Below are 22,894 nucleotides of genomic sequence, written 5' to 3' on the forward strand. Positions count from 1 at the left end.
AAAAGAGGACGTCTACAGGGAAGCAGGGGTGTGGGACTAGTTAAATAACTTGTACAGACAGTCAGTATGGGCGCAATGGGAAGGCAATGACCTAGTCATATTATTGCTGGACTGTTAATCCAGAGACTTAGTAATGTTCAGGGGACCTGAGTTTGAATCCCGTCACAGTAGGTGGTAGAAATTTGAATTCAATAAAAATCTGAAGTTAATGAGCATCTGATGCTGAATAAGTCCGATGGAGTCTAACGATGACCATGAAACCATTATTGATTGCTGGGGGAAAACCCATCCCTTTCGGGAAAGAAACTGCCATCCTTAGGTGATTCACTTTGGGAGGATGAATAGGAAGGCAGAATATACCGGGTCAATGGAAAGATTCTTGGTAGTGTAGATTTGCAGAGGGATCTTGGTGTCCATGTACACAGATCCTTGAAAGTTGCCACTCAGGTTGATAGTACAGTTAAGAAGGCTTACGGTGTGTTAGGTTTTATTAGTAGAGGGATTGAGTTCCGGAGCCGTGATGTCATGATGCAATTGTTCCAAACACTAGTGCAGCCTCATTTGGAATATTGTGTGCAGTTCTGGTCGCCCCATTACAGGAAGGATGTGGAAGCATTGGAAAAGATGCTGAGGAGATTTACCAGGATGTTACCTGGCCTGGAGCGCAGGCCCTATGAAGAAAGGCTGAGGGACTTGGGTCTGTTCTCATTGGAGAGAAGGAGGCTAAGAGGGGATTTAACAGAGACATACAAGATGATCAGAGGATTAGATAGGGTGGACAGTGAGAGTCTTTTTCTGAGGATGATGACGTCAGCTTGTACAAGGGAGCATAGCCACAAATTGAGGGGTGATAGATTTAAGACAGATGTCAGAGGCAGGTTCTTTACTCAGAGAGTGGTAAGGGCGTGGAACGCCTTGCCTGCCAATGTAGTTAACTCAGCCACATTAGGGGCATTTAAACAATACTTGGATAAGCATATGGATAATGATGGGATAGTGTAGGGGGAGGGGCTTAGATTAGTTCACAGGTCAGCGCAACATGGAGGGCCGAAGGGCCTGTTCTGCGCTGTATTGTTCTGTGTTCTGTGTTCTTACTTGGTCTGGACTACATGTGACCTGCAGCAATGCGGTTGTACTCTGGACAATTAGGGATGGGTAATAAATGCTGTGCCTAGCCGGTGACACCACGTCCCATGAATGAATGAGGAAAAAATGAGCTGAGGAGACACTGTCTGTACTGTGAGCCCTGATTCTAAATCCAACCACAGCACTTTTCGACATTGAGGCTTTCCCTTCACTTGAGCCCTCCCAGACATAGCTGTCCCTGCCTCCCAGCCGCACCTCTCACCTGGAGATCATGCCGTTGCTCCTTCTCAAGTTCCCGTGCTACTTTTGCCTCCTTCTCAGTTTCTCGGACCAGCTGCTTAATGAAGCCAGCAGTAGCTACAGGGGAGACGGGTGATGAAGGGGGACGGGGCTGCTCTTCTTCCTTGATCTATTTTTATACAAATCGACCGAGAGCCATTTTAGAAAGGTTGAGTTCCATGCACCTCCTGCACCCTGCCAATTAACCCACTGCATTCCTCTGCAATGTTCAGTGTTTGGCAATGAAGACCAAATTATAGACAAACTAGAAACCTGATGTCCTTTCACAGAATCATGTCATAGAATCCTACAGTGTGGAAGCAGGCCATTCAGCCCATCAAGTCTGCACCGACACTCTGAAGAGCATCCTGCCCAGACCCAATCCGCTACCCTATAACCCTGCATTTCTCATGGCTCTCTCACTAGCCTGCACCATCCCTGGACACCACAGGCAATTTAGCACCTAAACTGCACATCTTTGGACTGTGGGAGGAAACTGGAGCACTCAGGCACAGGGTGAATGTACAAATTCCACACAGACAGTCACCCAAGGGTGGAATCAAACCCAGGTCCCTGGCACTGTGAGACAGCAGTGCTAACCACTGAGCCACTGTGCCACCCCTCTTACTTCCCCATTCCCACACTCTACCCACAAGGCAACAATCTCCCACTTTTCCAATTGGCAGGCCCACTGCTCATATCCATTCTTGAACTAAGTAAAAGTTATGTAAAACCATATTGTTTTATACAGAAGTATATAAAACACTTGATAGGCTGCATTTGAAGTATTGTGTGCAGTTATGGTCACCACGCTACCAGAAGGATGCGGAAGCTTTGGAGAAAGTACAGAGAAGGTTCACCAGGATGTTGCCTGGTCTCCAAGGCATTGGCTATTAGAAAAGGTTAAAAAGATTATGATTATTTTCACTGGAAAGACCGCAGCTGAGAGGAGACCTGATAGCGGTCTACAAAATTATGAGAGGCATAGATAGGGTGGATAACTTTTCCCAGGTTGAAATTTCAAATACAAGGGGGCACAGGTTCAAGGTCAGAGGGGGAAAGTTTAAGGGAGAAATGCGGGCGAAGTTTTTCATTCAGAGTGGTAGCAGCCTGGAATGCACTACCAGAAGACATGGTGGAAGTGGGCACATTGAAGACAGTTAAGAGCCATATAGATGGGTACATGAATAGGGAGGGAATTGAGGGATATGGATTGAAAAATGGCAGGTTTGCTTTTAGGATCAATTAGGGCATTGGTGGTCAGCACAGGCTTGGAGGGCCGAAGGGCCTGTTCCTGTGCTGTATTTTTTCATTTAGTCATTGGTTCACTTGAACTCAGTCATGGTCTTTCGAAACTGGAGATTCATATGTGGACAATGTTAATATGCATGAATGGAAACTAAACCTGCCAAAAGGTCTCTGCCTTCAAAGGAGGCATATGGAAATAAATGTCTAAATAGAACGATCTAGTCAATGTATAGCCTGAAGGAGATCCAAGAGATTTTGTGCCCACTTTAAATGTCAGTCGTGTACTGTAACAAAGCAATTTATTGATGTGGACGACACCATTAGGGCCATTTTTAACTGAGTGAGCAAGAAAGGAAGCATTAGGCAGATGGAAATGTAAATGCCTCTCAGTGTCAGAGCTGTTCCCCATGACCATTCTCCTTTGAAGGAATGGATCAGTCCTAAACCCACAGTTTGCAGAAAACCTTTTCCCACATAGTCACTAGTTTTGTCTGACAGCCTTAGATAGTACGTGCCAATGAGTAATTCACCAAGAGTACATCACTGTCAAAACCTGCCTCTCTTCTCCTTATTGTCCTCAAATTTTCAGAGAGGAATTTGATCAGGCATTGCTAGGCAGTTTTCTCTCTCTACAGGAGTTCAGGCAAATTAGGAATATTCCAATTTCACATGATCAGGAGATTTGTTTAATTATTTTAATTTTAAACCCTTTGGGGCCTCACATCATATAAGCATGATCCAAGTGTGCTACAAACCAAGTATTCGTCTCTTCATTGTACATTGTCTCTGCGCAGCATGGAAAGCCCATTTTCAGCACATTCCTCACCAGCACTATGTCATGGAGATCTTGTTCCTATTGCAATCTACTTCATAAAAACAACTTCCATCCACTTACAGGTGCCTCATCCAACAAGACATGGAGATGGGAATTAGATATTCTATTGCACATAGGAAGTGCATGACATTCTCAGGGAAGCTAACCACCAGTGCAGCGAGTAACGCTCAAAGCTGAATTTAACAATCAGGTCAGACTTTAATATGTTAGTTATTACATTGATGGACTGAATGGTCACTTTCTGCTCTGCATTATTCTATAATTCTATGCTTACTGGACAACACTGAAACAGCCATGCACATGCTTGGCACATCTGTGGGTGATCATAACTTAACCTAGGCACGTAAATACATTTGGACATGGATGGCCTGCTGCTCGCATACATTAACAGCTCAGGTTGTTCTAAAGTTGGAGGATGGGAGATATCACCCACCACTGGATGCTACTTGTCAATTGTCACATCAACTCCCACCTCCTCCTCTCACATCCTCCTCCTGCCATCTTCTTTGTGCAAAAGTCAGGAATCATCACACAAGCTCCTACACAACCTGGATTTCTCCCAAGAATTCCAAACTGTGAACCTCTTTACCATGCTCAGGCATCCATTCCTCCTTCTTCAAGTTTTGAATAACAAGTTTGGTGTTATCGAACCATCATGCCTCAATTCGCCCCCACTTTCCCACCTCACCCTTTCAGTTCCTACAGCTTAAAATCTTTTTATATCAAATCTTTTGATATCAAACATTGACAGTCAGCTCTTCCTAGTAGGCACAGTCTTCCCCCTTACTGCCTTCTGAGTACACTAATTCAGCATCTTAATATCATGATTTATTTCTGGTTGACAGCAAGATGAATTGCTGGTTTGACAACTGACAACACAAGTGGACAGAAGACTGGAGTAGTGGTATGAGGGATAGTATAACATGAGCTGAAATTTCGTAGACCAGGACGGGTCTGCTTCTGAAGCAGACAAACAGTCTTTAACACAGACTTAGCTTCACCTACGCTGTAGAATGTTACTTGTTTGTATAAAGCATCTTTCTGTTTGTCTAAGTGAGAAGGTCAGGTAATTGACCACCCTTGTGGACAGTATCACCAGGCACAGAAACACATCAATACGTTATACGGGGAAGGGGTGATGTAAGAAATTGCATTGGCCAACATGCTTCTCTTGTTGATTAAATATCAACTTCATTGCCCATAGTATCAGATCTGTACCTACCGCAGCATGCAGTTTCAGATATATCCCAAAATAGCACACAACAACCATCTACATTGTACTGGCATCTTAGCAACAGCACTGCATTATTCCCAAGCTGAAACCAGCCATACAGAATTTAATTAAAAGGGGACGTCACACAAGAACTTGCTCCACAGTCAGATCCTTGTTGGCGATCAACATTTTATCAGAAATAGCCATCATTGCCACTTTTTCTAAACTGTGCTCGCCACTGTTCCTCATCCAAGCTCAAAGCAGGCTTTCACATAATGACCCTGACTGCCTGAAAACACAAATGACAAGGGTTCACTTGGGATTTTGATTAAATGGGCAATTTAGATAAACCTCCCCTTTCCCCACTGAATTGTTACTTTTTGAAAGTGCTAATTTCATTCTTTTCATTCATACATGCACACGTCACAGTACTAAGAATTATCGAATTAGAATTTATAAAGCTTTGGGCTCACAGTTTGATGTTAGCAAGGCAGAGATCAATATTGTTGCAACTGTTTTAATTCTGTTCACCACTCAGACAGTCTTGTGCCCTAGGTCAATAGATATGAAACTGGAAAAGCACAGCAAGTCAGACAGGGATAGCATTTTTGCAGGAGGGTCTGGTGGTAGCAGAGCAAACTGACCTCTACATCACTGAGGCCAGACGCCAACTCTCCAACACCTCCTCCTACCTTCTCCTCAATCCTGACCCCACCTCTGATCACAAGCCACCATCACCCAGACCATCAACAACCTCATCACTTTGAGAGATCTCCCATCTACAGCCTTCGACCTAGTTCCACAACCCCTCGCCGTCAATTTCTATCTCCTACCCAAAATCCACAATCCCAACTGCCCCTGTTGACCCAATGTCTTTCCCTGCTGCTGCCCCACTGAGCTCATCTCCTCCTACCTCGACTCTGTTCTTTCCCCTTTGGTCCAGTAACTCCCCACCTACATATGTGACACAAGCTATGGTCTCCACCTTTTCCAAAACTTTCATTTCCCTGGCCCTCAACACCTCATCTTCACCATGGACATTCAGTCCCTGTACACATGCATCCCCCACAAGGATTGCCTAAAAGCCCTCTGCTTCTTCCTCTCCCCATAGGCCTAACCAGTTCCCCACCACTGACACACTCATTCTCTTGGCAGAGCTGGTCCTCACCCTCAACAATTTTTCCTTTGATCCCTCCCACTTCCTGCAACCAAAGGGATGGCCATGGGCTATGCCTGCCCCTTTGTAGGATTTGTGGAACAGCCCCTCTTCCATAATTACACTAGCACCTTGCCCCACCCCTTACTCCGCAATATTGATAACCGCATTGGTGCTGCCTCATGCTCCCGCGAGGAACTCAAACAGTTCATCAACTTTGCTAACACTTTCCACCCCGCCTTCAAATCCATCTGGGCCATTTCTGATACCTCCCTCCACTTCCTGGACCTCTCTGTCTCCATCTCCGGTAACCGTCTCTCCGCCAACATCCATTTTGAGCCCATTGACTCCCACAACTATCCCACTTGCACCTTCTCTCACCCAACACCCTGCAAAAGTTCTATCCCATACTCTCAATTCCTCCACCTCCACTGAACCTGCTCCCAGGATGAGTAGGTTTACTCCAGGATATCCCAGATATCCTCCTATTTTAGGGACCGTAGTTTCCCCCTCCTCTGCAACTAACAATGCCCTTAACCACATCTCACCCATTTCCCTCAGTTCTGCCCTCAAATTCCCTCCCCCACAACAACAAGAACGATGCAGTCCTGGCTGGTTGGCTCGCCGAGCTGGCTCATTGTTTTTCCGCAGATGTTTCATTACCCTCAGATGAAGTGCTGTTGTGTTTCCCACCTGTTAGCTGAAGCCTGGAGTCCGTTGAGCTGGATTACCTCACTTCCGGTCTTCCTTCGCAGTGGAGTGAATATGGGGTCAAGCCCTATGTGTTTGTTGATGGTTTTCTTTGTGGAGCACCAGGCTTCTAGCAATTCCCGTGCTTGTCTCTGCTTTGCTTGTCCCTGGATCTTGGTGTTGCCCCAGTCAAATTGGTGGTTTTCCTTATCCATGTGGATAGAGAGTAAGTATTGGTCATGTCTTTTTGCAGCCAATTGATTTTTGTATGAATCAACCAACCAACCACAACATGCACAACCCGAGCTACAAATCTACTCTAAAACCATAAGGATAGAGTACCCCTAGTCCTCATGCACTGCTCAACCAACCTCCAAATCCAACACATCATCGTCCAACATTTCCGCCACCTACAATCAGACTCCACCACCAAAAAGATATTTGCCTCCCATTCCTTTCTGCCTTCCACTGGGGCCAGTCATTCCGTGACTCCCTTGTCAGCTCCACACTCCTCATCAACTTCACCACCGCACCCCGTACCTTTCCCTGCAACCGCAGGAAGTATAACTCCTGCCCCATACCTCCCCCACTCACTTAACAATCCCTCCGAATCCATCAGCGATTCCCCCACACTTCATCCAAGTTTATCGACTGTATCCTTTACTCCCGATGTGGTCTCCTTTTTATCAGAGTGACCAAACACAGATTAGGGGAGCAGTTCAGAGAGCATCTGTACTCTGTACACACCAACCAGCCCGACCTTCCGGTTGCCATCCATTTTAATACCCACTCCCACACCCCTAGCGATATGTCCAGCTTTGGCTTCCTCTGCTGTCAGGGTGAGGCCAAATGTAAACTGGAGGAACATCACCTGATATTTCGCCTTGGGAGCTTAAGCCCAATATTGACTTCACCAGCTTCAAAATCCCTCCACCCCCAGGCTTATCCCATGTTCAGCCTTCCCCCTCCTCCTTGCCTCCCTGATCTGACCTACCTGTCCATCTTCCTATTCATCTATCCACTCCACCCTTCCCACAGAGCGGACACAGTAACTCCCTACCTACATCCACCTATCATCATCTCTTCTATCCTTCCCCCAGCCCCACTCCCTCCCTCGATTTACTTCGGGGCTCCCTTACCCTTCCCCTGTCCTGATGAAGGGTGTCAGCCTGAAACATTGACTTTCCTGCTCCTTGGATACTGTCCAACCTGCTGTGTTTTTCCAGCCTCATATCAATTGATTCTGGCTTCCAGCATCCTTACTGCCCCCAAGTCTTGCACCCTGTGTTTCCTTTCCTGTTCCTCCCAACCTACAACATCTGCAAAACAGCTAAATTCAAATTTGTATTTCAAATACAATTCTCACCCTGTAAATAAATTATTCTAAACATGACAAAAATATTACCAATTACTCAATGTCAGAGTCTGGTATCCCAGGGCCACTATTGGGCAGAATCCCTTCCACACCTAATTAGATGTTTTAGCCTCAAGTTACCAATAGATTCCCAGGTTAGGTACTGGTCCTACAATGTCTGAGATTCATAAAGCTGTGCCTACAAAGAAAGAATTTACTTTAATGTCACAAATGAATCATTTCTGGCGGACTACCTAAAGGCTTGTAATGGTAGATATATGAACTTGGGAGATCATTGAGGTTGTTCCCAGACGTTCAACAGGATTCATATTAAAACAAACCTGAAGAAACATAACTTACTTTGGCACAAATGCTAAAAACGTGTCATTAGCATCTCTGATGCTAACCTATCGTAGGTTGTATCTTAGAAATTGTTCGAGAGGTACTGATATCATGAGTGTCAAGGACAGAAAGATAAGAGATGTTTGTGTAAAGGCTGGGGCGATATGGGCAAGAAAATTCAAAAAATGCATTTAAGATATCATTTCAGATGGAGGTAGTTAAAGATTTCAAGTCGTTCCTTTCATTATAAGAATTTCTGATGCCTTTAGACTGGCTATTCTCATTTACCTCGTGTGCATTTTCAATTATAGTGCATGACTATTGTTGGGACATCACCATCACTATTTTCAGTAGACAATTCTTGCTTCCTCCCTTAATTCCACTTCCTTGCAAACTTCTATGCTGTTGAAATCCATTTCCATTAATTATCTAACAATGTTCAGGAGAGGATGAGTGAACAGAAATATAAATTAGCCGACTTACCACTGTATTAATCTAAATTTAATCATTGAGAAATTCTTTCTGAAATCCTACTGAATTTTAAATTACCCCAATGAGCACTCAGTTTCGGGTTTTGACTGTCTGAGCAGGTTTACAGCTTCTGGGCAAACTGCAAAGAGGCTGCCAAAATCCAATTACTTACAAAATATTCATTTCAGAATTATCTGCATGATGCATGCAACTCTGGGACAGACCAACACCAGCCCCCACAGAGATCAGAACCAGACAATCCAGTTGGAAATACGGGATGTCACGGATCCAATCTTGCATTCATATCTGAGTTGCAAAGCAGAATCGGAATGCACTGATGAGATTAGACACATTGGCTTTGCAAATGTAATCTGTGCCACAATGCCTGAATGGAAAAATGACTGAATTCTGCGTATCAAACCAAGACTTTCTCAGGGTCTATTAGAAATAAGCAGCTAGGGCATTTCTGAAAGTTGGACGTTGTGAAGCCAAGTTTTGGGTTATTGGTTTCATCCAGTATAGAAAATGAAGTCCCATAGTTCGGTCCTGAAGCTCAAATCTGCTTGAACCCTATAAATGTAGAAATGCAACCAGCAGCACACGGCCATGCCGATCCTAGCCACACCCAACTATGGTCAGGAGCACTGCAAACCAAATGATAAGACCATATGTCTCACTGCCAATTCCTGTAATACTGGTCTTTTCATTTAAATGTTAACAGCATGACAATAGATGGTAAGGGAGAATATGAAAGTATGAAGCAGCAACCAATAGTTCTGTTAGTAAATTAAGTGGAATTTGTGTCCTTTCGTCTTCCAAGCAATTGTTCCACTTCCCAGAAATCACCCAGCTCTTACCCAATACTGTACAATCATTTTTATCAGTCAGGACCATCAGAGATTACTCCATGCCACCCTAATGTTACCTAGAGCTATTTCACTGTGTGGACAATTAGCCACAGTCTGTGAATGACGACTGGCGTATCTCTGTTAGAAAGGGAGACACAAGGAGCTATACAACCTGGGTGGAGGGAGTAGGTGGCATTATTCCACAACAAAGGTGGACTGAGTGAGGAGGCAGGTGCCAAGCCTACCGGAACCTGATTGGGAATTGAAACCACTGTGATCCCATCATTCTGAACTATGCGTTAGTCATTTAACCCACCAGTTACCTTACTGCGATAATGCAAAGAAGACAGGGATAATCCGATTTCACCCAAACTATGGAAGAACTGTGGTAAATTGCCACGAGACAGTTTTGAGCAGTGGCTGCAGTCACTGTTTATTCAGTAACATCCCTTTCACTCACTTTCTGTGAGGAGCTGAACTAGCAGAATTTTATAATACTTGGGTGCATCAGGCTAGCAACCAGTTAGCCTGTCATGAAGTGTGAAAAGCCAATAGACTTTGTTGTCTGTTGACTGCTGCCAAGCATCTGTGAAGCCTAGAGGGACACGCATTTAGGAGGAGAGATGGGAACACTGATGAGAACAGATAGCATTTCAAACAGCTGGGACCCAGACATCTAGCCAGCCAGTATGGAATTGATTATCTTTGTCAGGTAGGGCAGAGTACAGGGCAATGTCTAAAATAAACATGCTGATTAGATTGAGTACAGGGCAAAGGTAACCTCAAGTAGCTCAGGTTTGGAATGAGAAAGTAAGGGATCATCATGGTCTGAGGGAGCTTTGCACAAGAAGGAGGTGAGGAAGCAGAAATCCCTTCTAGACAAGCTGACCTCATGAAGGAGAACCTTGTTTAACAGCATTTATAGATTTCATTGCTGCCACATTGCCACAAAATGTTAAATGACAGGGATGATCTGAGAAAGAGATGGTTTATCTAGAGAAAAAAAATCAGGTCATTAACGAAAGGGAATTAAGTTATGACTCCTGGCCTATATGTCTCATGTGGAAAAGCCAACAATTCTGTCCCTGAGAGTCAACATCAAATTCATTTTAGATAGTGCAGTTTTTTGTCAAGTTCCCTAAATATGATTGCAACTGCTGCGAGACTCAGATTTGCTGTCACTTGGACAGACGCTGAATTTTTTGATTAAAATGTGATTCTTCTCTAAAAGCGTCTTTAAATTGATCAAACCCACGTGTGTCTAACCCCATGCCATTTTGCTGGGCCATCTGTTGCTTTGTTAAAGGAAGCTCATTCACACTCCTAGAAGCCAATGCAACTTCTATTTTCTCTGCTGCATGCAGGATGTAAACCTGTGACCCAAGGCGAGTAACTTTCCTTTTGTTCCCATAATGCTAGACGTGAGGAAACAGCCATGTTCCTATAGCTTAATCGAGGACCGTTACACAACGGGCTTTGCGCTCAGGTGACTTGAAGGATATGGAGACATCAAACTACAAGGCAGGTGAAAAGGTCATGCAGAGTTTTCCAAAGATATAGAAATGGTGGAAGTAGGAAAGGAAGAGAGAAACAGAATGATTAGATTAGTGATGCCCACAGAAAAAATGTCATACAAAATTATAGGAAAACATGAATCACTACTTTCTCTCCATGAAAACATTGATTGAATGAGACACAGTGAAGTCAGTTCTGCAGCTCCTACACAGACTAACTTCCAGCAATGATGCCTTCATTTATCATTGAAGATGAGTTGAAAAAGTCACAATGTGTCATTCCAGTGCTAGTCAGATGCGGCACATTAGCATGGAGGATGAATTTCCTTTGTGTGCCTTTCTAATTGCAAATTTTGTTTTATTATTGCAATTGAAATAAAAATAAATTCCGTTATTCACTTAAATCAAACAAACATGAGGTATGTCACAAGTTGGAGTGATTCAGGAATTACAGGATACAGTTTATTCTTAAATCACAAACCACAAACTCCTCAGAAGGACAAAGAAAATGTTGGTCTACTGATTGACAAATTTTGCCCCGCTTCTCATTTGCAATATTTGTCAATCCCTTCTCATCTGACAATTTTACTACTATAGACATTGCTCCTCGAACCTACCCTTCTTACTTTCTCTCGTGCTCCAAATATGCCATCCTACACCTTACTTCCCTCTCCTTACATCCGTAAGGTGTTGATATCATGATTCATCATATCATCTCCTGCCTACCTTCATTCCCACAGATTCTGAGCTGTGGAATCTCTTAGCTTCCTCCATCAAGTTCTCCCCATCTACAGCTTTTCAAAACCCAAGTTCAGCTTCCTCAATTCCTGTTTGGTTTCAATTTCTCTCCTACTATTCACAACCTTGACTCTTCATATAGTTTGCTCAATTTTAACCGATGAAGCTCACAGAAGCTGTTATTAACAAAAGAAAGCATGGCGTCTATATCACAATTTTCATGACCGCTGGCCATCTCAAGGCACTTTGCTGCTTTTTAAAGTGTAGTGACTGTCACAACGTAGGAACATAGCAGCCAATGTGCAGACAAGCAAGATCAGTCAAAAATGGTAAAATGTTTTATATGATGAAATTTGGAACTGGCCAGAGCTGTTCTTTGAAATTGTGCCTTGTGGGCCTTTTATATTGACTTGAGCAAACACAGGGTCGCAGTTTAATGACTCGATCAGACGACAGCACCTCCAATATTGCAGCACTCTCTCAGATCCACACCAGAGTGGCAACTGCTCATTTTTGCACTCGAGCAGTGACAACAGGATTTGAACTCAAACCCTAACACATCAAAAGCAACTGAGTCACAACTGATGGCTTAAAGACCTAGCTCATTGCACACAATGATAACAACAACATCGATGTGTGCCTTCAATGTGGAGAAACATCACAAAACGCTGCACGTGAAAGGTCAAATGAAAAGATTTGGTATGAGAGATTCCAGGTATTCACGTTTATGAGGAGAGTTTCAGAGCACAGAGATTGAGCGGTCAACAGCACTGACATGGGAATTCCAAGACAATAAAATGTGAGGCTGGATGAACACAGCAGGCCAAGCAGCATCAGCCTCACATTTTATTGTCTTGGAATTCTCCAGCATCTGCAGTTCCCATTATCTCAGCACTGACATGGGACTGGGTGTGTGGGAGTGTGCTGATGATACAGATGGAACCTCCAGAGAAAAACACCAGAAAGCATGAGAAGGCAGGAAAGATGGAGGTGAGCTTGGTAATGCTGCAGGGCACAACTTAATAAAACTACCAGTCAATCGTCACATCACAGGGCTGCAGGTTCAGGCCTTGAAGGTGCTAAGTCCAAATGATTGCCCTCAACTTCATCCAGTCCCCCGAAATAAAAACATTGAAATGTTACAGTCAGCTGAACAGGAGGCGAGAATGAAACCTCCGGTGGCAGATTTTGTTGCCAGCAGCAGCCTGAAAGCCAACAGCAGCATAAGTTCGCTTGTTACATGGACTGCAATTTAACAATTGTACATGGCCTGTTAACTTTCTATTCATCATTGAACATAGTGATCAGTGAGACCCACACTGTGTAATTTCATGGATAACAAAATGTAGAGCTAGAGGAATACAGCAGGCCAGGCAGCATCAGAGGAGCAGGAAAGCTGACGTTTCGGGTCCTCATGCCGCCTGGCCTGCTGTGTCCTTCCACTCCATACGGTGTTATCTCTGACTCCAGCATCTGCAGTTCTTCCTGTCCCTGTGTAATTTGATGGAGTGTTTAAGGTTCGGAGTAATGTGACAAGTCTGAGAGTACACAGGTTACCTGATGAAGGGCTTCACTGCTACTAGCATGCTGAGCTGACCATTCTGTTGATGTCTAGTCTCATGTGCGACGGCCTCTAGTAAAGGCAATCTCACCAGTCTCTAACTACCTGCAGCCACTTCTCTAACTAACCAGAGGGAAGAAAGGTTAAAACTTGTTAATCTTAAACCCTCTAAAACTACATTAATTCGACAGAAGCTTCAGATTCCCAGGGACTCAAAGCCTTGCATTACATTTGCACTTACCTCCAAGTAAATTCAAAGTAGAGCTATTACCCCCACCAATTTAGAATCATTTCAACCATTTGATTTTTGTACTTCTACTGCAGAGAAAGCATGTTCAGACCTAACCTACCACTCCCAATTTGATGGCAGTTGAGAGGCGAGTGTTAACGTCCTTTTATATAATACAGGCCAGCCCATCATGGTAAATGATAGACCGGCAATGAAATACAAAATCTTTGCAGGGCACAAGAGTAAAATATTGCTCGTAGTTAAGCCCATAAACCTACTGTCTCTGCAAGGAAGGTTCACAAAAGGACCGGACACATCAAAAAGAAACGAGAAGTTAAACTTTAAATTCACTTTGCTCCCTCAGTCAGAGAATATCTAACACTCTATTGGGCTGCAGCAAAATGAAAACCCACCCTTTTCCTTGTTTTCGGAGATAATGGGAACTGCAGATGCTGGAGAATCCAAGATAACAAAGTGTGGAGCTGGATGAACACAGCAGGCCAAGCAGCATCTCAGGAGCACAAAAGCTGACGTTTCGGGCCTAGACCCTTCATCAGAGAGGGGGATGGGGTGAGGGTTCTGGAATAAATAGGGAGAGGGGGGAGGCGGACTGAAGATGGAGAGAAAAGAAGATAGGTGGAGAGGAGAGTATGGGTGGGGAGGTAGGGAGGGGATAGGTCAGTCCAGGGAGGACGGACAGGTCAAGGGGGCGGGATGAGGTTGGTAGGTGGGAAATGGAGGTGCGGCTTGAAGTGGGAAGAGGGGATAGGTGAGAGGAAGAACAGGTTAGGGAGGCAGGGACGAGCTGGGCTGGTTTTGGGATGCGGTGGGGGAAGGGGAGATTTTGAAGCTGGTGAAATCCACAATGATACCATTAGGCTGCAGGGTTCCCAAGCGGAATATGAGGTGCTGTTCCTGCAACCTTCAGGTGGTATCATTATGGCACTGCAGGAGGCCCATGATGGACATCTTGTCTAAGGAATGGGAGGGGGAGTTGAAGTGGTTCGTGACTGGGAGCTGCAGTTGTTTATTGCGAACCAAGTGGAGGTGTTCTGCAAAGCGGTCCCCAAACCTCCGCTTGGTTTCCCCAATGTAGAGGAAGCCACAATGGGTACAGTGGATGCAGTATACCACATTGGCAGATGTGCAGGTGAACATCTGCTTGATGTGGAAAGTCATCATGGGGCTTGGGAAGGGGGTGAGGGATGAGGTGTGGGGGCAAGTGTAGCACTTCCTGTGGTTGCAGGGGAAGGTGCCGGGTGTGGTGGGGTTGGAGGGGAGTGTGGAGCGGACAAGGGAGTCATGGACAGAGTGGTCTCTCCAGAAGGCAGGCAAGGGTGGGGAAGGAAAAATGTCTTGGGTGGTGGGGTCAGATTGCAGATGGTGGAAGTGTTGGAGGATAATGCGTTGTATCCAGAGGTTGGTGGGGTGGTGAGTGAGGACTAGGGGGATTCTCTTCAAAATCTCCCCTCCCCCCACTGCATCCCAAAACCAGCCCAGCTCGTCCCTGCCTCCCTAACCTGTTCTTCCTCTCACCTATCCCCTCTTCCCACTTCAAGCCGCACCTCCATTTCCCACCTACCAACCTCATCCCACCTCCTTGACCTGTCCGTCCTCCCTGGACTGACCTATCCCCTCCCTACCTCCCCACCCATACTCTCCTCTCCACCTATCTTCTTTTCTCTCCATCTTCAGTCCACCTCCCCCTCTCTCCCTATTTATTCCAGTTCCCTCTCCCCATCCCCCTCTCTGATGAAGGGTCTAGGCCAGAAACGTCAGCTTTTGTGCTCCTGAGATGCTGCTTGGCCTGCTGTGTTCATCCAGCTCCACACTTTGTTATCTCTTTTCTTTGTTTTGCATTGTTTTAATACCACCTGGAAAAGGAAACTCTGCCTGCTAGTGTCATAGAGTACAAAGGAAGTATTTACAGTTTTGCTACAAGTGAAAGGACAACCAACGTCTGTCCCATCAACCCCAATCTCCTTCCCTTAACCACCCCAAAGCCCCTCTATCTCCCCAACTTAATCCTAATAAATTTGTTTCCCACAGTTCGGGAGGTCCCTGGCTAACAAATCGATTGCATCTCTGAGTACATTCGGAAGTCAATCTGTATGTAAGTTTAAACGCAATGCAGTACTCTGTAAAATATCCGTTCGTAAGTACGAGCAAACAGTCACAGGGCAGATCACTACAATTAATTGTAATATGGGATCTCATTTATAAGACAAGCATTCGTAAGTCAGACTGTCATAGACTGGGGACATCCTTTGTGATGAAACTGATTTTATTGTCGATTGTTGTCAAAGTCACTTGGAGAGAGAGGGGCACAGTGGTAATGTCATTCGACTAGTATCACAGAGTACCCAGATTAATGGTCGAAGATTGTGTGTTCATATTCCCTCAATGGCAGATGGTGACATTTCAATTCGATAAAAAGCAAGTCTAATACTTACTTTGTAACCACTACCAATTGCTGTAAAAGCCCATCTGGGTCATTCATGTCCTTTACAGAAAGAAATCTGTCCTGCTTACCTAGTCTAACCTACATGTGACTGCAGACCCACAGCAATGTGACTGACTTTTAACTACCCTCTGGGCAATAAATACCGGGCCTAGTTGGTGTTGCCCACATCCCATGAAACAAAGCATGAGACAACAAGGTGTAGAGCTGGACCAAGCAGCATCAGAGGAGCAGGAAGGCTAACATTTCGGCTGATGTCTTCTGATGAAAGGTCTAGGCCCAAAACGTCAGCCTTGTTGCTCCTCTGATGCTGCTTGACCTGCCAGGTTCATCCAGCTCTACACCTTGTTATCTCTTGTTTTCTCTGACATTTTTCTTCACAGACGATGCGAGACCTGCTGAGCTTTTCTGAAGTTTACAGGAACAGCACCTCATATTCCGCTTGGGAACCCTGCAGCCCAATAGTATCAATGTTGATTTCACAAACTTCAAAATCTCCCCTCCCCCTACCGCAACCCAAAACCAGCCCAGCTCGTCCCCGCCTCCCTAACCTGTCCTTCCTCCCACCTATCCCCTCTTCACACCTCAAGCCCTACCCCCATTTACTAATCTCATCCCACGCCTTTGACCTGTCCGTCATCCCTGGACTGACCTATCTCCTCCCTAACTCCCCACCTACATTCACCTTTACTAGCTCCATCCCCGCCTCTTTGACCTGTCTGTCTCCCCTCCACCTATCTTCTCCTCTATCCATTTTCGATCCGGCCCAAAACATCAGCTTTCCTGCTCGTCTGATGCTGCCTGGCCTGCTGTGTTCATCCAGCTCTACACCTTGTTTTCTCATGGTCAATGAGATCCACTTGGCCCTCTTTCCAATCGCAATGACATTATAAACAGAGGTCCTAGCACTGATCCTTAAAGAACACCACTAGTCACGGACCTCCAGTCAGTAAAACACACCTCCACAACTACCCTCTATCTTCTGTGGCCAATCCAGTTTTGTATCAACTCACCATGGATTTCACATGATTTGATCTTCCAAATCAGCCTCCCTCAAGGGACCTGGTCAAATACTTTAGTAAGTCTATGTAGATAGCATCTACTGCCTTGCCCTCATCAATTACTCTGTTAGCTCAACAAGAGCTCCCTGCATAAAGCCATTGCTGACTGTCCCTCATAATTCCATACTTCTCCAAATACAAGTTAAAATCTTCTCCAACAATTTGCAGAATGGAAAGCTTTGGGATGGCATGGTGGCTCCGTGGTTAGCACTACAGCCTCACAGCGCCAGGGATCCGGGTTCGATTCCTGCCTTGGGCAACTGTCTGTGTGAAGTTTGCACATTCTCCCTCTGTCTGCATGGTTTTCCTCCAGGTGCTCCAGTTTCCTCCCACAGTCCAACGATGTGCAGGCTAGGTGGATTGGCCATGCTAAATTGCCCATAGTGTTCAGGGGTGTGTGGGTTATAGGGGGATGGGTCTGGGTGGAATGCTCCAAGGGACGGTGTGGACCTGTTGGGCTGAAGGGCCTGTTTCCACGCTGTAGGGAATCTAATCTAATCTTTGACAGTACGATTACAGAATTTAAAAGGCAGCTGGAAGGTTATTTGAATAGGAAGGATTTAAAAGGATATGGGCTAGATTATATAGGATATCTGGTCAGCAAGGACTGGTTGTACTGAAGGGTCTGTTTCGGTGCTATGACTCTATGAAAAAATGCATCTTGTTTTCAGAGATCCTTACAGAATCACAGATTGTTGCAGCATAACTCAGTCCAATGTGCTGCCATTGGTTCTTCAAATGAGTGCCAATACCTAGTGCCAGTCTCTGGCACTTTTCCCATATCCCAACATGCTATTTCTTTCCAAACAATCAATTAGTTCCCCCTTAAATGACTCAATTGAATCTGCATGCATCACATTTCCAGGCACTACATTCCACACCCTAATGATAGTGATAAGAATTTTTTTCCTTACATCACCTGTTTCTTGGAACCATGGAATCTGCACAATGGGCGAAGCAGGTCATTACCCATTGACCATCTGAAGAGCAGAGCATCCTACCCCATAACCCTGCACTTCCTATGACTGATCCACAGTCAGTACATCCCTGGACACTACAGGCAATTTAGCATGTTCAGTGCAACTAACCTGCACATCTTTGGAGTGTGAGAGGAAACCCACTGAGAGATGGGGGGAGTGCAAGCTTCACACCGACAGTCACCCAAGGCTGGAATTGAACCCGGGTCCCTGATGCAGCAAGGCAACAGTGCTAACCACTGAGCCAGCCCACAGATACTCTTCTGCACTTCTCTCTCATTTTTGTTCCATTTACAAATGGAAACAGCTTCTCCTTAGCTGTTCAGCCCACTCATGATTATGAAAATCTCAACTAAATCCCCTCTCAGCTTTCTCCTTCCCAAGGGGAACAGTCCCAAATTCTCAACCCTGTGCTCAGAACTGAACTCTCTCATATCTGGAACCATTCTTACAGATTACTTCTACACTCTCGCCAATGCATTCACATCTTTTCTATGAGGTGCCCCCCACAGCTGTACACAATGTTCCAAATGACGTCTAAAGTGTGTCTCCTTGCTCTTTTACTGTACCCATATTAATAAAGCTGAAGACACTGTACAGTTTATTAACTGCTTTCTCCACCATTCTGGCCACCTTTAATGAGCTGTGTACATGTACACCAAGGTCCCTCTGCTCTTGCACCCCTCTTAGAATTATACTCTTCATTTTGTATTATCTTCCAAAGATCTTCCAATCAAATTCATTACCTCACACTCGTTTGTAATTTGTAACTTTATCCCTGTCCTTTTCCTGGGACATGTGTGGGCGAATGTGTTACTAAGTATTGTCCTGAATGCAGTAATAAACTCAACATTTTTGAAGCCAAAAAAATTTGCAGTGAGCCACTGTGAATTGTACTTGATAAACAGGGGCTGGGGAACCATAGCACTGTGTCATTATGAAGGGGAAAAGAAAATAAGAAAAGAAACTTGAATAAAAATGTACCTCCATTCTGGACAGAAGAGTACAATAAGATTTGTTCAATCCACCCCTGCCTCTTGTCTGGGACAATATTCTGAAAATGGGATTGTGACCTAGTACTGGTGACGTATTATAGATTGAGAGTCATTTCATTGTAGAAAGAATATTTGTTAGACAGTAGGCTTTTGAGACTCTCCAAGCAGGTGCTCTACTCCCACCTTAGAAATGGCACACGGGCCCCAAGTGGACAGAGGAAGTGTTTCAGGGATACCCTCAAGGCCCACATTGGCGAAGTGAGACATTCTCACAGACACCTGGGAATCACTGGCCCAAGACCATTGAAGTGGAGGAGAAGCATGCATGAGAGTGGTGGAAGTGGGGACAATTAATGTTTTCAAAACAAAGCATAAAGGAAATGAACTCGAAAGACAATGGTGTCAGAGTGGGGGAATGGGGCTGAATGGATTGTAATAGAACATAGAACATAGAACAATACAGCACAGAACAGGCCTTATGGCCCTCGATGTTGCGCCAACCTGTGAACTAATCTAAGCCTCTCCACCTACACTACCCAAATGCAAAGAGCATGTGTAGACGTGGTCAGCCATCACGATTCTCTGACCACAGGCTGGCCTGGGCAAAGTGCCCTGAGAAATAGTCACGTTAATGATTAACATTGACCCCCTAGCAGTGTTCAATACATACACCATCATCAATTACGAGAATTGACCAGAGAGACCATCACCTCCAAAAAGAACAAATAGTATGCGATAACTACAGTCTGATTACAATGATGGTTCTTTTCAAATTTCTCCCAATCTACCGTGAACATTTTACATCTAAGGCATCTGGTGATGCGATGTTCTCCTCTTCTGTCCGTAACAGGTTTTTTTTATTTAATTTTCTTCCCAACCAGGAGAAATATCTTAGCAAGTCTCAATGAAATCGCCTCCCGTTTTTCAAGTCTCCAGAGAACAGGTCAAGTTTGCCCTCTACCCCTTCAGAGGATAGTCATGCTGTCTCAGGAATAAGTCTGATCTGGAGGCTCTATTGATCTCCTACAGAGATCCTTATCATTACAGATGCAAGTCTTCAGCCAATCATCTGTGCATGGCAGTGACTTACAGGACTGGAAGTTAATACCGTGATGATATTGACGTGCTGTTTGCCACACAGACACTAAGCACAGCTTTGTGTAGCCATGTAGCTTCGAGGGAATATTGGTTATGACTCTTGGAGGTCAGTCATCCCAGCTCCAGGACATCTCTGCTGGAGTTGTCGGAAGTGGGGACATTCACTGATGACTGCAAAATGTTCAGAACCATTCACGACTCTTAAGATACGGAAGCAGTCCATGTCCAAAGGCAGCAAAATGTGTGCAATCTAAACAAAAGCAGTTTGGAGAAACCCAGCAAATCTGGCACATCTGTGGGTAGAAGGAAGAGTTAACATTTCAAGTCCATCTGAAGAAGTCACCGGGCTCAAAACACTAACTCTGCTTTCTTGCCATAGACGCTGCCAAATCTGCTGAGTTTCTCCAGCAATTCCTGGGTTTTTTTTGGTTCAGATCCACAAAAAAGACTGTCAGCCACCAATGGCCCCTATTGATTTGCCTTGGCTGACAACAGCCCATTCATTTATCGCCCAAATTGCTGTTTTCTCTCTCTCTGGGCTCCATCCCCACCTATCGTTTAGTCTCACTCTCTTCCCCACCCACCCACCCACCCCAACTTCAACACGTAAACCACTTCTTCCTAGTTCTGAAGAAGGGTCGCAAGACCCAAAATGCTAGCTTTGCTTTCTCGCTACAGATGCTGCCAGACCTGCTGAGTTTTTCCAGCAACTTCTGTTTTGGTTTCAGAGTCCTTCATGGTAACCTCAGCTGGGCTGGTAATTGAACCCTATGGAATTTCTGCTTTTGTGTTGAACATACACTGTTCATGTCACACTGCATCACCACCTAGACACTCACCTTCTGAGTAACACTAATTTGCTTCAGCCCCTTGTTCTCCCCAGTCTCCAATTTGCCTTTTTCTCAAACGGTATCCTGCCTGCCCTTTCTGAAGAAGCCTCCAATGAAGAGCATGAGCCAGACAATGTCACTCCGCCTGATGGGCAATGGCATCGAAAATCAGTCCCGTCACGTTTCAGAAAGGAGCATAAAATACATCAATAATGAGAAAGGCAAATTAAAATCAGGCTGGTTCGGAATGAACAAAAAGACAAAATATTCCAGATACTGGACACAATCTACAGACACTGCTTAACCTTCTCAAATGATACACAATTGCTGCTTTTGAGGTCAGCCAGGCTTTGTGGAAGGCAGGTTACTAGAGCGATCTTAATAATCACCTGCCTTAAATTGATTACTTTGAAAAGTAATTGTTTATTGTTCAATTCAGGCTGCTCTGTAGGTTCAGATTCGTGCCTGGAGGTAAGATCAATAGCTGGGGGGGTTGGCAGTGTCGGAGGAAGCGTGCAACAATTTAGCTGCTGCGCAGGCATTGCCCATATTGTGTAAAGCTGACATATACCAATGAAAAACAACAGTGAGTATATCATTCTTGACAGTGCATTGAATGAAGAGATCTGACAGTAGATTGTTCTAAGAGTTTACACAAAGCCCTTGAATCTTCAAACATATTTTTTATTCCTCAGCTTTCTCCAGTACTCTGTATGTCACAAATTGAAAAGAGGTAAAGTCAGTATCTTTGATTGTGATTTTGGTCAGCTGCCCTGATGGCTCAGTGTCAAATTTTGTCTTGGCTGTAGCTTTAAAGGAGCATCTCAGAATACTTTTCAGTGTTGCTAGAATTGTGATGTTGTTATGGCTCAAATAGTAAGAGCTTTGTCAGACATTATACACCCAGGGAGCTACAGTGGAATGCTAAAGGGAATGAGATATAGGCACGAGGTCAGAAATGAAGAGAGAGATACACTAATAGGGTCAGGTGAGGTGAATAAAAGGCAAAATGTTTGTTTGGAGCTAATATAGCACATGCCCCTTATCTGCACTGAAAGTTCTGGTAACCTCAGCTCGCACAGGAATTGAACCAATAATATTAGCATGACCCCACATCACAAAGGAGCCATCCAATCAACTGGGCTAAGCAATCCTAGACCCTTGAGTTAAACTTACAAATATGGCAATGCTATTTTTAGTGCAAGTCCCATTTCATCTATTTAGTCTTTAAATAATTGATTTACACAGTTTGGCGTACTTTCTAAACAATATTCTCCTGCATGGTGTCAGAGCTTGCAGCCCACAGGAAGGGGCCATTCAAACCATCAAGTCATCACCAAACCTCCAAAGAACATTGCACCCAGATCTCCAATCTATCCCTGTAACCCCACATTTAGCATGGCTCATCCACCTAACCTGCACATTTTTGAATAGTGGGGGGAAAATGGAGCATCCAGAGAAAACCTAAGCAGAAACAGGAGACCAAGCTCCACACAGACAATCACCAAAGATTGGGAATTGAACCCGGGTCCCATGAAGCAGCCGTGCTAACCACTGAGCCACCATGCCAATCATACAGGATGGTTTCCCCCATACCAGTAGGTCATGAGCTCAGTGGACAATCTCCTGGAAAGACAAAGCTGATGTCTGAGTCAAAAGGAGGATTTGAGATGGCACCAGTTTTAAAAGTCAGCAGATGTAAAAGAAGCAGAAAGAGCACAGGGGCTTGTGAGCAGTTTCTATTGGAGAGCTGCCATCAGTAATTAATCTGGAATAACAGCAGATGGGGATCAGAAGGGTGAGATTAGAATGGTGACAAAGCACTCAGTGCAAGAAACATGGGTAATTAATAAAACTACCCAATTATTACATTATTAACTACTTGCTGTCAACAGCTCATTGGCATGT

At 44.7% G+C, this 22,894-nt stretch overlaps 1 protein-coding gene across 6 annotated transcripts in view; it reads right to left on the minus strand.

The window, feature by feature from the left end:
* Positions 1 to 22,894, minus strand: part of LOC125464294 (unconventional myosin-XVIIIb-like) — a 370,537-nt gene that overhangs the window by 318,365 nt on the left and 29,278 nt on the right. For 2 of the 6 annotated variants that reach the window (XM_059654943.1, XM_059654941.1), the window contains exon 2: positions 1,349 to 1,495. The exons of 3 other annotated variants lie outside the window; for them this stretch is intronic. The gene's annotated coding sequence lies outside the window, so the exon portion shown is untranslated. Of the gene's footprint in view, positions 1 to 1,348; positions 1,496 to 20,995; positions 21,132 to 22,894 lie in introns of all 6 variants that reach the window. One more of the 6 variants, XM_059654942.1, reaches the window with a different exon arrangement.

Source organism: Stegostoma tigrinum, chromosome 26 (assembly GCF_030684315.1).
Source record: "Stegostoma tigrinum isolate sSteTig4 chromosome 26, sSteTig4.hap1, whole genome shotgun sequence".
NCBI classification, from domain to species: Eukaryota; Metazoa; Chordata; class Chondrichthyes; order Orectolobiformes; family Stegostomatidae; genus Stegostoma; species Stegostoma tigrinum.